We start from the raw sequence: 13,179 nt of genomic DNA, 5'->3' as shown, positions 1-13,179 counted from the left end.
GCGGGTGCGTTGCGGGAAAATGCGCTATTTTTCCGCGCGAGTGCAAAACATTGTAATGCGTTTTGCACTCGCGTGAGAAAAATCGCGCATGTTTGGTACCCAAACCCGAACTTCTTCACAGAAGTTCGGGCTTGGGATTGATGTTCTGAAGATTGTATTATTTTCCCTTATAACATGGTTATAAGGGAAAATAATAGCATTCTGAATACAGAATGCTAAGTATAATAGTGCTGGAAGGGTTAAAAAAATTAAAAAGTTAACTCACCTTATCCTCTTGATCGCGTAGTTCCCGGTCTGTTCTTTACTAGCTGTGGGCTGAATGACCTGTGGTGACGTCAGATCACATGCTCCAATCACATGGTCCATCACCATGGTGATGGAGCATATGATCTGACATCACCACAGGTCCTTTAGCCCACAGCTGTAAAGAACAGACCGGGAACTACGCGATCAAGAGGATAAGGTGAGTTAACTTTTTTATTTTTTTAACCCTTCCAGCACTATTATACTATGCATTCTGTTGTCAGAATGCTATTATTTTCCCTTATAACCATGTTATAAGGGAAAATAATACAGTGAATAGACTGTCACCTAGAACCCATGCGTGAAAATCGCACCGCATCCGCACTTGCTTGCGGATGCTTGCGATTTTCACGCAACCCCATTCACTTCTATGGGGCCTGCATTGCGTGGATTATCGCACTGCAACGCACAAAGAGGAGCATGCTGCGATTTTCACGCAACGCATAAGTGATGCGTGAAAATCACCGCTCATGTGAACAGCCCCATAGAAATGAATGGGTCAGGATTCAGTGCGGGTGCAATGCGTTCAACTCACGCATCGCACCCGCGCGGAATACTCGCCCGTGTGAAAGGGGCCTAACAGTTTGGTGTCAGAAGTGGGATCCACCAAAAAACAGTATCGGGTAAGTGATTCTATATTTTTTATATATATTATTACTGCCCTATACTGTAAGAGTGGATTATTTGAACCCGGTAAGCACTTCTGATAAGCGTCTTCCAGGAATCTGATATTCCTAAAGAACGAGAGGGATGTGAAGTCCCCCAGGAATCTGATATTCCTGGAGCAAAAAAGGGGTCTGGAGTCCCCTAATCTGAAAAACAGTATTGTGTGCAACGAATATCCTTTGCTAACACTGTATATTGCTGTATAGTTGCTCAAGCATTTTTAGTCGTTTATATATATATATATATATATATATATATATATATAGTTGAATTTTACTGTATAGCCTGTGTATAGATTATGTATAAATTGTATGCGAGTTCATGCTGAAATTGAAGGTATAAAATTGGCCATCAATAGTTTAAAATCTGCCATAAATTCAGGAATAGTATGAGCCTGTATGAGAAGTAATACCATCCAAAATAGTTTAAAATCTGCCATTAATTCAGGAGTAGTATGAGCCTGCATTAGAAGTAATACCATCCAGAATAGTTTAAAATCTGCCATAAATTCAGGAGTAGAGATGTCCCGAACTATTCGCCGGCGAACAGTTCCCGGCGAACATAGCTTTTTCGCGTTCGCCGCAGCAGGCGAACATATGCGATGTTCGGTCCGCCCCCTATAGATCATCATTGACTAAACTTTGACCCTGTACCTAGCAGTTAGCAGACACATTCCAGCCAATCAGCAGCAGACCCTCCCTCCCAGACCCTCCCACCTCCTGGACAGCATCCATTTTAGATTCATTCGGAAGCTGCATTCTTAGGCCTCATGCACACGACCGTTGTGTGCATCCGTGGCCGTTGTGCCGTTTTCCGTTTTTTTTCACGGACCCATTGACTTTCAATGGGTCCGTGGAAAAATCGGAAAATGCACCGTTTGGCAGCCGCATCCGTGATCCGTGTTTCCTGGCCGTGAAAAAAATATGACCTGTCCTATTTTTTTCACGGCCAACAGTTCACGGACCCATTCAAGTCAATGGGTCCGTGAAAAATCACGGATGCACACAAGATTGGCATCCGTGTCCGTGATCCGTGTCCGTGATCCGTGTCCGTTTTTTCCTATCATTTCAATGGGAAACTTGACTTAGATTTTTTTTTCATTTTTCATGTCCGTGGATCCTCCAAAAAACAAGGAAGACCCACGGATGAAAAAACGGTCACGGATCACGGACCTACGGACCCCGTTTTTGCGGACCGTGAAAAAATACTGTCGTGTGCATGAGGCCTTAGTGAGAGGAGGGAGAGTGTAGCTGCTGCTGATTTAATAGGGGAATCGATAGCTAGGCAAGTGTATTCAGTGTCCACTGCAGTCCTGAAGGATTTATCTGATCTCTTCTGTAAGGACAGCACCCCAAAAAGTCCTTTTTAGGGCTAGAACATCAGTCTGCTTTTTTTATTTTTTTTTCCTGTGTAATCAAATTGCAGTTGCCTGCCAGCCAGCGTGTGTGTCAGGCTCACAGCCCTGCAAGTGCATAGTGTCACCAGCGCAACTCATATCTGGTGTCACATTCGATTCCATTTAAAGAAAAAAAACTATTTTGACTGAATAAATAGCAGTCAGTTACACACGTGTTTGTCTGTTTAAGGCCCAGTGCAGTGCATAGTGTCACTTCAGCGCCATTCATATCTGGTGTCACATTCGATTCCATTTAAAGAAAAAAAACAATTTTGACTGAATAAATAGCAGTCAGTTGCACACACGTGTTTGTGTGTTTAAGGCCCAGTGCAGTGCATAGTGTCACTTCAGCGCAACTCATATCTGGTGTCACAGTAGCTTGCACGCATAGTACAACTTAACTAATCTAAAAAAAATGACAGGCAGAGGCAGGCCACCCCGCAGGGGTCGTCGTGGTCGTGGTGTTGTGTTTCCTTTTGGCTCTAGACTAATGCCCAGTGTTCAGAGGCCACGTACCCTGAACTCGAAAAGTTCTGAGGACATAGTTGACTGGCTAACACAGGACACCCAATCTTTTACAGCTTCCGCTCGGAACCTTGACGCACCATCCTCCTTCAGCTCAGCTTCGGGCACCTCTCAAGTTACCACTCGCCCGCCTGCGCCACCACCAACACTAGCACTACAGCCGCTTCACTTGATCTGTCAGAGGAGTTATTTACACATCAGTTGGAAGAAATGAGTGATGTGCAACCATTATTGCCAGAGGATGTAGATAACAGGGATATGTCTCAGTAAGGCAGCATTACACACATGGACGTACGGTGTGATGATGATGGTGTTGTACCCGCTGCTGCTTCCTTTGCTGAGTTGTCAGATACAAGTGAAGTGGTTGATGATGACGATGTGTCCGTGGATGTCACGTGGGTGCCCGCTCGAAGAGAAGAAGAACAGGGGGAAAATTCAGATGGGGAGACAGATAGGAGGAGGAGAAGAGTTGGAAGCAGGGGGAGGTCGTCGCAAGGAGCTAGTGGCACAGTCAGACAGCATGTATCGGCACCCGGGGTCAGCCAGACAGCACGCCAATCAACGCATGCTGTTGCCACCACCAGAATGCCGTCATTGCAAAGCTCAGCAGTGTGGCATTTTTTTTGTGTGTCAGCCTCTGATAACAGCAATGCCATTTGCAATCTGTGCCAAAAGAAACTGAGTCGTGGGAAGTCCAACACCCACCTAGGTACAACTACTTTGCGAAGGCACATGATCTCACATCACAAACGCCTATGGGATCAACACATGAGTAAAAGCAGCACACAAACTGCAAAGCCACCATCCTCCTCCTGGTCCAGCATCTTCAGCCACGTCAATCACTGCTGTCCTCCTTGCCCCCTCTCAACCACCCGCCACTCCGCCTCTCACCTTGAGCAGTTCCTGCTCCTCTGCCCACAGTCAGGTGTCTGTCAAGGACATATTTGAGCGTAAGAAGCCAACTGTCACAAAGTCACCCCCTTGCCCGGCGTCTGACAGCTGGCTTGTCTGAACTCTTAGCCCGCCAGCTTTTACCATACAAGCTGGTGGAGTCTGAGGCCTTCAAAAAATTTGTAGCTATTGGGACACCGCAGTGGAAGGTACCCGGCTGAAATTTCTTTGCACAAAAGGCAATCCCCAACCTGTACTCGATTGTGCAAAAGGAAGTCATGGCATGTCTGGCACACAATGTTGGAGCAAGGGTCCATCTGACCACTGATACCTGTTCTGCAAAGCACGGTCAGGGCAGGTATATCACCTACACTGCGCATTGGGTCAACCTGCTGACAGCTGCCAAGCATGGAATGCGTGGCTCTGCAGAGGAGTTGGTGACACCGCCACGACTTGCATGCAGGCCTGCTGCCACCTCCTCTACTCCTCCTACTCCATCCTCTTCCATAACCTCCTCGGCTGAGTCCTCTTCTGCTGCTGCGTCTTGCTCCACATCAACAGCACCCCCCAGCTCTCCAGGGGCTATTCCACATCCCGGATACGACAGTGTCACGCTGTCTTGGGGTTGACTTGCCTGAAAGCAGAGAGTCACACCGGACCAACACTTCTGTCCGCCCTGAACGCACAGGTGGATCAGTGGCTGACTCCGCACCAACTGGAGATCGGCAAAGTGGTGTGTTACAACGGAAGCAATTTGTTGGCGGCATTGAATTTGGGCAAGTTGACACATGTGCCGTGCATGGCAAATGTGTGTAATCTGATCGTACAACGCTTTGTGCATAAGTACCCAGGCTTACAGGACGTCCTCAAGCAGGCCAGGAAGGTGTGTGGCCATTTCAGGCGTTCCTACACGGCCATGGCGCACTTTTCAGACATTCAGCGCCGAAACAACATGCCAGTGAGGCGCTTGATTTGCGACAGCCCGACACGTTGGAATTCAACACTCCTAATGTTCGACCGCCTGCTCCAACAAGAAAAAGCCGTCAACAAGTATTTGTATGACCGGGGTGCTAGGACAGCCTCTGCAGAGCTGGGTATTTTTTTGCCACGTTACTGGACGCTCATGCATGCCTGTAGGCTCATGCGTCCTTTGAGGAGGTGACAAACCTAGTCAGTCGCACCGAAGGCACCATCAGCGACATCATCCCATTTGTTTTCTTCATGGAGCGTGCCCTGCGAAGAGTGCTGGATCAGGCCATAGATGAGTGTGAAGAGGAAGAGTTGTGGTCACCATCATCACCACCAGAAACAGCCTTATCAGCATCGCTTGCTGGACCTGCGGCAACGCTGGAAGAGTCAGAGGAGGAATGTGGCTTTGAGGAGGAGGAAGACCAACCACAGCAGACATCCCAGGGTGCTCGTTGTCACCTATCTGGTACCCATGGTGTTGTACGTGGCTGGGGGGAAGAACAGACCTTCAGTGAGATCAGTGAGGACGAGGAACGGGACATGAGGAGCTCGGCATCCAACCTTGTGCAAATGGGGTCTTTCATGCTGTTGTGCCTGTTGAGGGACCCTCATATAAAAAGGCTGAAGGAGAACGACCTGTACTGGGTGGCCACGGTATAAGCAGAAAGTGCCTGAAATGTTACCGAATTACCAGAAGTCGGAAAGGATGCAGCAGTTCCAAAATAAATTAAAAAGTATGCTTTACACAGCGTATAAGGGTGATGTCACAGCACAACGGGAATCTAACAGGGGAAGAGGTGAAAGTAATCCTCCTCCTACCACGACCATGCCGGCAAGGACAGGACGCTTTACAGACGTGTTGTTGATGGACATGCAGAGCTTTTTAAGTCCTACGCATCGCCACAACCCTTCGGGGTCCACCCTCAGAGAACGACTTAACCGACAGGTAGCAGACTACCTCGCCTTAACTGCAGATATCGACACTCTGAGGAGCGATGAAACCCTTGACTACTGGGTGTGCAGGCTTGACCTTCTGACCTGCCCCGCTTCAAGTGTTCTGTCAGAAAGGACCTTCAGTGCAGCAGGAGGTATTGTCACTGAGAAGAGAAGTCGTCTAGGTCAAAAAAGTCTAGATTACCTCACCTTTATTAAGATGAATGAGGGATGGATCCCGAAGGGACTGACAGTGGGCAATACATTCGACTAAAAAAGGCCTGATGACTGAGATGAGCTGCCTTGGGCTAAAAATGGTCCACACGCTGCTGTATTTTATCTCTGAATGCCGGATGACTTGCGTGACTTATCCGCCACCAACTAGGGTTCAAGCCGCAATGTTTTAGGGCACCTTCTGCCTGGGAAACATTAATTTTTCAGGCAACAATACCTAGTTTTTCAGGCATGTGTACATGCCTAATTTTTCTGGCCTCTGGTGCTGCACTGTGGCTTCAAAAACCAAACAAAAAAAAGGCACATACATGTGTCAATTCCCCTTCGCGATCGTTACCTTGTTGTGGTGAAGGGTCTTGCGTATCACAATGAAGCGACCACCTCTATGAGTGTGTTGGCAATGGCAATGTTGGCACACCCCAGATGATAAGGTCGTTGCTTCATTGTGAACAGACCAAAAGCGATCGGCTGGATAATTATGCATAGAAAAAACATTCATTTTCTTTGTGATAATCTAAGGTGATCATTAGAGCCTACTAGGCCAACAATGGTCCCACACTGCAGAATCATTGTTTTCTGGGTCACTTAACTGTCACTGAACTACCTCAGCATGACCATAAGGTTTGAAAAAATCCCATCGCCTGCAATCTCCCAAACGTGCGCACGAGCACAGTCATCACTACACCAAGATTGACGCATAAAGGAATACAATTTATGTCATGAGTGTGTCAACTATTGACAACTCTTTGTGGTTGTCTAAAATCTATTCCATACACGTCCCCTGATAGGGGACGTAACAGGGATTAAACTGATAGGAATAGTACTACTTAACACACCACACATATTAGGATTGCACAGCACATTACACAGCGCACGCGCAGTGCCCAAAATTGGAATTAAGAGGACCGACCAAGCATCTTTTTTCATCTCCCGGTTCCTAAAATCAATGCCATATACACGTCCCCTGATAGGGGACGTAACAGGGATTAAACTGCTAAGAATAGTACTACTTAAAACGCCGCTCATATCTGGTGGCACATTCGATTGCACGCGCAGTGCCCCAAATTTGAAGTAGGAGGACCGACCAAGCATTTGTTTCCATCTCCCGGTTCCTAAAATCGATGGAATATACACGTCCCCTGATAGGGGACTTAACAGGGATTAAACTGATAGGAATAGTACTATTTAACACACCTTATAATAATATTAATAATAATAATACTAGTGGACGTAACAGGGATTAAACTGATAGGAATAGTACTACTTAACACACCTTATAATAACGCAGAGAGAGGCAACGCAGAGAGAGGAGTCTGAAGAAGAGGAGTCAGAGGAGGAAGGTGGCTTTGAGGAGGTGGAAGACCAAACACAGCAGGCATCCCAGGGGGCTTGTTGTCACCTTTCGGGGACCCTTGGTGTTGTACATGGCTGGGTGGAGGAAGAGACCTTCAATGACTTCAGTGAGGACAAGGAACGGGACATGGCTAGCTTGGTATCCAACCTTGTGCAAATGGGGAGTTTGCGGTTGTGCAAATGGACTGTTTGCGGTGCGTTAAACAGGGAGTTTGGTCTGTCACTGTGAAGCGGGCGTAACCGTTACACTACCTGATGTTTTAAAGCACGCTATTCCAAACAATTTAGGAATGTTAGGTGATGTATGCCCTTTATGGATTAAAACCCAACTCTGCGTCAACTACGTAATTTTCATTGGGAGTTTTGCCATGGATCCCCCTCCGGCATGCCACAGTCCAGGTGTTAGTCCTCTTGAAACAACTTTTCCATCACTATTGTGGCCAGAAAGAGTCCCTGTGGGTTCAAAAATTTGCCTGCCCATTGAAGTCAATGGCGGTTCGCCCGGTTCGCCCATTCACGAACATTTGCGAAAATTTGCGTTCGCCGTTTGCGCGACCCGGGTTTCGCAGTTAGCTTCGTCACCGCAGCCCCTGACGAAGCTAACTGCGAAACCCGGGTCGGGCATTCTTATATGCATGTAAAAACTTTGGAATATGTGAGTACAATAAAACTTGGTTACCTCTGATTGTTGAGGGTACTGCACCATCTCTCTGTCCTTTTGTGAAGGTAATCTTGACCCGGTTTGGAGTGGGCGGTCGGTGGCTCAAGGCGAGATCTGACGACAGGCTGGAGGTGGATAGCAGGTTCATTGTATGTGAAGTACGGACATGTGATTGCCACTTCCGAGAGCTGGATATGAACTCAGTTCCCCACGTTTATGGTTCTTCATTCCAACTACTCTCATAAACTGTCAAAAATACAGCGCGGTTCCCGTATTTAATTTTTTACTTTGTACTGAGGAGATTGAACCTACCCTATTAAGGGCACCGCTGCTTCGTCCAGTATTTCACACCAAATATCACTTGTTTTACTATGTTCCTAAGTCTGCTGCAAATCACTCTATGGTAAAACTGTCTTCTAAAAATGTATTGGGGAAAAGTCCAAAAATGTTTGTCCAGAGGTGTTTAGGTCCATTTTATACTGATCCTTGGGTTGATAATATGTGTAAATTGACAGAAGGAATGAAATGTACTGACCCGTTCCCAAAAGAAGGGTCTTTCTCAGACTTTCATATGGCCATGATCAAGGGCCTATGTCTGAATGACATACACACTTTTCCATGGTACAAAGGAGACCCTCACTGGAATAGGATGTATATGAAAACTTGTAGACAAGCATGGATATCAGTGCAAACGTTTTAGACAGATTTTTGCAGTTCAAATACAAGACAGCAAAATAGAACCCCCACTCCAACTCCTGCCCCACCCCCATATGTGCCATTGTACCCTGTAGTAACTAAATTAACATCAGAATCTGGCTTTACAGAACCTGAGGTACAGGATTTCTCTGAGCATGCTAATCAACCCATTGTAAAGTCTGCACAGCCCAGTAGAACAATATATGCAAGGGCAGCAAAGATTAAGGGTTTTGAACTAAGAGATACCCCTCCTATAGCAGCTGAAGCATTGGGCATTCCACAATACAATGTACCATTTCACCTGTATACACGTGAAAATTGCAAAATCATAGCTGCTGTGTTAGCTCAAGACTATATATATCCAAACTACTCCCAGTCACTGTGCAGGGCATGCCACCATGTCTCAGGACCTTGGCAGCTTGTGCAATGGCTGTAGAATTGACAAGCTCGATCACACTGGGACGCGATACCACACTGTACGCATCACACTCTGTCCTACATCTTTTTAAAAAATCTGTCCACACAACACGACTGCCCAAAGGTTGGCAGGATATAATGTTATCCTTACCACCACCTCAGGGCTCCAGGTCTATTATTGGGCACCAACAACTGCACCAATGCCGTTTTTTAACTCTCTCCTAGGGCTAAAGGGCCCAAAAGATGAGATTTCAGAACAACATAAATGTGCTGAACGAATTCACATACCAGCTACCAGCCCCCGCCCCACCCTACAAAGTGTTCCTTTTCCTGATGCAGAAGATTTTTTTTTGTAGATGGCTCCTGCACCCAACCAGATGATCACACATTTCATGCTGGTTAAGCAGTTGTACAAATTTCCCGATAGAGTTCTTGAGGCCATGCCAGCCGCTGTCGCATCAGCACAAGCTGCAGAGTTAATTGCACTTGCTAGAGCTTGTGAAATTATGGCTGGCAAGCGAGTAAATGTGTACACAGACTCTAGATTTGCATTTTAAGTGTGTGTCATGATTTTGGGGTAATATGGCAAGCCAGTAGCATATGCAAAAGCAGCTTCCCGTCACACAAAAATGCACGACCAAAGTTTTTATAAATTCCCCGCTCACGCCTGAAAACAACATAATTTTGTCCCAGCTCCAAACATCTGCAACATCAGCAGACATGGCTTATTGGGAGATTCAAGGGTTGACCAAAGACGCTAAAGGTCTATGGTCAAAGGGAGGAGTAGTATTTGGATAGGGAGACCCTTCCCAACCCCATGGACAATGAGTCCATTAATTCTGATGCCTAGAGACTTGCAGCAAATACAAGAGGAATATGTGGCAAAACTGAGAAATTAAACATTGATTATGATGATATTTCGCTTTTGTTTCCTTTGCCAACAGGTACATCAACCCAACCCTCGTCTTACAGGAAAAGATGGTGCTGGATTATGTTTTAGCTTCTAAGGTACTTCAGGGCAGAGCTAGGGCTATTACTAATGAGGGATAGAATCCTTTCGCAGCTTTGGGTGGTTTTGGAGATCTACACTAGTGTTATCTGTGGTTTCACATCGGTCTACAGGTAACACTACTACTTTATCAGCAGTAGTGTTATCTGTGGGTTTTACATAGGACTGCAGGTACCACTACCACATTATCAGCAGTAGTGCTATCTGTGGTTTTACATAGGACTGCGGGTAATACTACCACATTATCATCACTAGTGTGTCACGGATGATATTGCAGATAGCTGGAAGTTATGGATAAACATCCGACTGGATTGATCCCAAACTAAGGAGCATAAAGGTGACCCCTGTAAAACCCTAAGAGCTCACCCTGACTGCTAAGCACATACAAGGGTCTCAGAGGTAGACAATTGCATGCCCTCGTACCCAGACTGTGTGACACATGAAAACCCTATAATAGTGAGGGGACACGACCACCGGCTCCCTGCACTTAATACGGAGGGAGTCAGGGTCACCTAGAATCAAGCCAGCAAAGAAACACAATACAAGAAAGGACTTATCTGAACAAGCAGTAACAGAAGTCTCCAGCAGTGATCACTTCAATCCAGGAAGTAGTATAAACCGCAAAGTGAGGCAGTATGGGAGGGAATATAAAGGGAGGCAATTAGTGTGAATAGGTGACAGCTGGGAGAAGGAAATGAGATGACAAAGTGAAACCAAAACAAAGAACATCATGCAAGAGGTACAGAAGAACGTCTGCCAGACCCTCTTAGAGAGCTGGCGGTGACATAGTGTCATCTGTGGTTTTACAAAGGACTGCAGGTAACACTACCACATTATCAGCACTAGTGTTATCTGTGGTTTTACATAGGACTGCAGGGGACATCTACTATATTTTCTGTACTCAGAGATTTTTCACTGTGTTACCTGTGGTGTTACATAGGACTGCAGGTGATATCAACAACATTATCTGTACTTGTACCACCCCAGATCTGGCAGGACAGTCTCGGAGTTCAGTGGCTACTTGGCTTTCATACTATTTTGTAATGGGAGGTGGGCGCCATAATTTTTTTTGTCTCAGGCAGACGAAGAGCTAGAATCGGCCATGTGTAGGCACCAACTGTTTGGCCAGTAGTAGTAGCAGGTTACAGCTGTCCTTCACCTTTGGTAGTCAATGGATTATTATGGCAGAGGAGTGATATGATATTGTGGACTGGATGATTTACTCATCGTCTCAGTTACAGCAGGATGATGATGTTATGTCTGCATCTGACAATGTGCCTTTGAACCAGTGTTCAGTGAATTCCTACTCTTCCTCCATAACACTTAAAGAAAAGAAAACACCCTTGGTTAGAAGCAGAATCAGCATCTGGATTGCTTGGGGAGGAGGTTCAGGCAGAGGAGAAGTACATGATTACTGAAATGTATTGCCGTGTTGGTGGTGGTGGCAGTGACACTTTAAGCCATGGTAGTGTTGGTGGTGGTAAGAGCACTGGTATCTGTGTTGGTAGTGACAATCGGGGAAAATATATAGGAGGTATTTATGATGGAGGGCAAGGAGTCCATGAAATATCACAGTGTGAGAAAAGTGGCGGGGATGATGACAATGATGACTGTATATTGGACCTGGGAACTATATCAAGGTTACGAGGTGGTCATAATATCGAAGGAGGAAAATGGTGGTGGAAATAAAGAGTAGAGCTGATGTACTATCATATATCACAAAAACATTGCACAAGGTGCAATGTTTTTGTGATATATGATTGTATTTTCATCCGCACAATGCCTTGTTGTGTATGGGATGCCTTAGTGGTGCATGTGGACCGCGCCGACATCCTCCATTGTATGCATTTTTTGCTGGGGATAGTAGTCTGCTGCGGTCCACATGCAGTGGGACTGCTCCCCCAATGTAAAACACGCTACAGTGTTCGGGGTTTGAGCAGTTCCTCCATATTTGCCACGATATTTTTGAGTTTTTTAGAGCTGATGTACTGCCAAAACATTCAAAAAACCTGCCAGTCATAGATCTGCTGTTGTTGAAGCATGGTCAAAAGCTGTGAAACCTAGAGCAAGCTTGATTGGCGGCAGCTCTATGTGGGCATCTTGTGTGTCTGAATTTGTCACAGCATTGCCGGCCAACAAAACCATGACATTGTACAAGCTCTTCAGGCAGGGAATAAGATGTGGCTATGAAGGCACCAACGCAGGAACTATGACTGTACAGTAAGGGTCCATTCACATGTCCATGTGTGTTTTGCGGATCCACGGATCCGCAAAATATGGAAATTGGCAATGTGCGTTTTGCATTTTGAGGACCGAACATCGCCGGCACTTAATATAAAAATGCCTATTCTTGTCCGCAATTGCAGACAAGAATAGGACATGTTCTATTTTTTTCGGGAACGGAATTGCGGACCCGGAAGTGCGGATCCGCATTTCCGGATCCGGGCAGCACATCGTGCGGCATCATAGAAATGAATGGGTCCGCAATTCCATTCCGCAAGATGCGGAACAGAATTGCGGACGAGTGAATGGAGCCTAATACATATATTAGCATCTCAGGCTCACGTGGGAAAATATGACTGGCCAGCAATGTTAGGTTGTCCTATTTCTCTCTGTCATAAAGCTAGCCAGGTCAAACTTTCATTATAATCACTGTCAACATCATCAGCTACTGCTTCTCCTCCTCTGATTCCTCCTCATTCTCCTTCACTTCATGATTAGTCATCCATAATGGAATTTATGAGTGGGAAACAACAGTATGTACCTAGTAATCCGCAGTGTACCAACTGAACTCTCACCTGGCCAAGTTGCTGGCAGTGCAGTCGCTGTCAAACTACTTAGTGGATTCCACTGCCTTTAAACAACTGATGGCGTGTGCTCAGCCTTGATAGAGAATGCCTACCCACGATTATTTATAATAAAAAAGCAGAGTACTAGGGATGATCCTTGGAATTGCCGCTGTGTGGCAAGCAGGGGCATTGCTAGGGTCTCAAAAGATCCAGGGCCCAAGCCCCAATGAATATGGCCCAAGTCTTCCCCCCTCCCCCCACATACCGCATTTTGCTGTACTTGCTGTACAGCAGCACATACCTCTCACATCCAGACCTCCCAGGTGACGTCTCCTCA

Source organism: Bufo gargarizans, unplaced genomic scaffold, assembly GCF_014858855.1.
Source record: "Bufo gargarizans isolate SCDJY-AF-19 unplaced genomic scaffold, ASM1485885v1 original_scaffold_1097_pilon:::fragment_2:::debris, whole genome shotgun sequence".
Taxonomy (NCBI): domain Eukaryota; kingdom Metazoa; phylum Chordata; class Amphibia; order Anura; family Bufonidae; genus Bufo; species Bufo gargarizans.
This window is presented reverse-complemented; position numbering follows the sequence as displayed.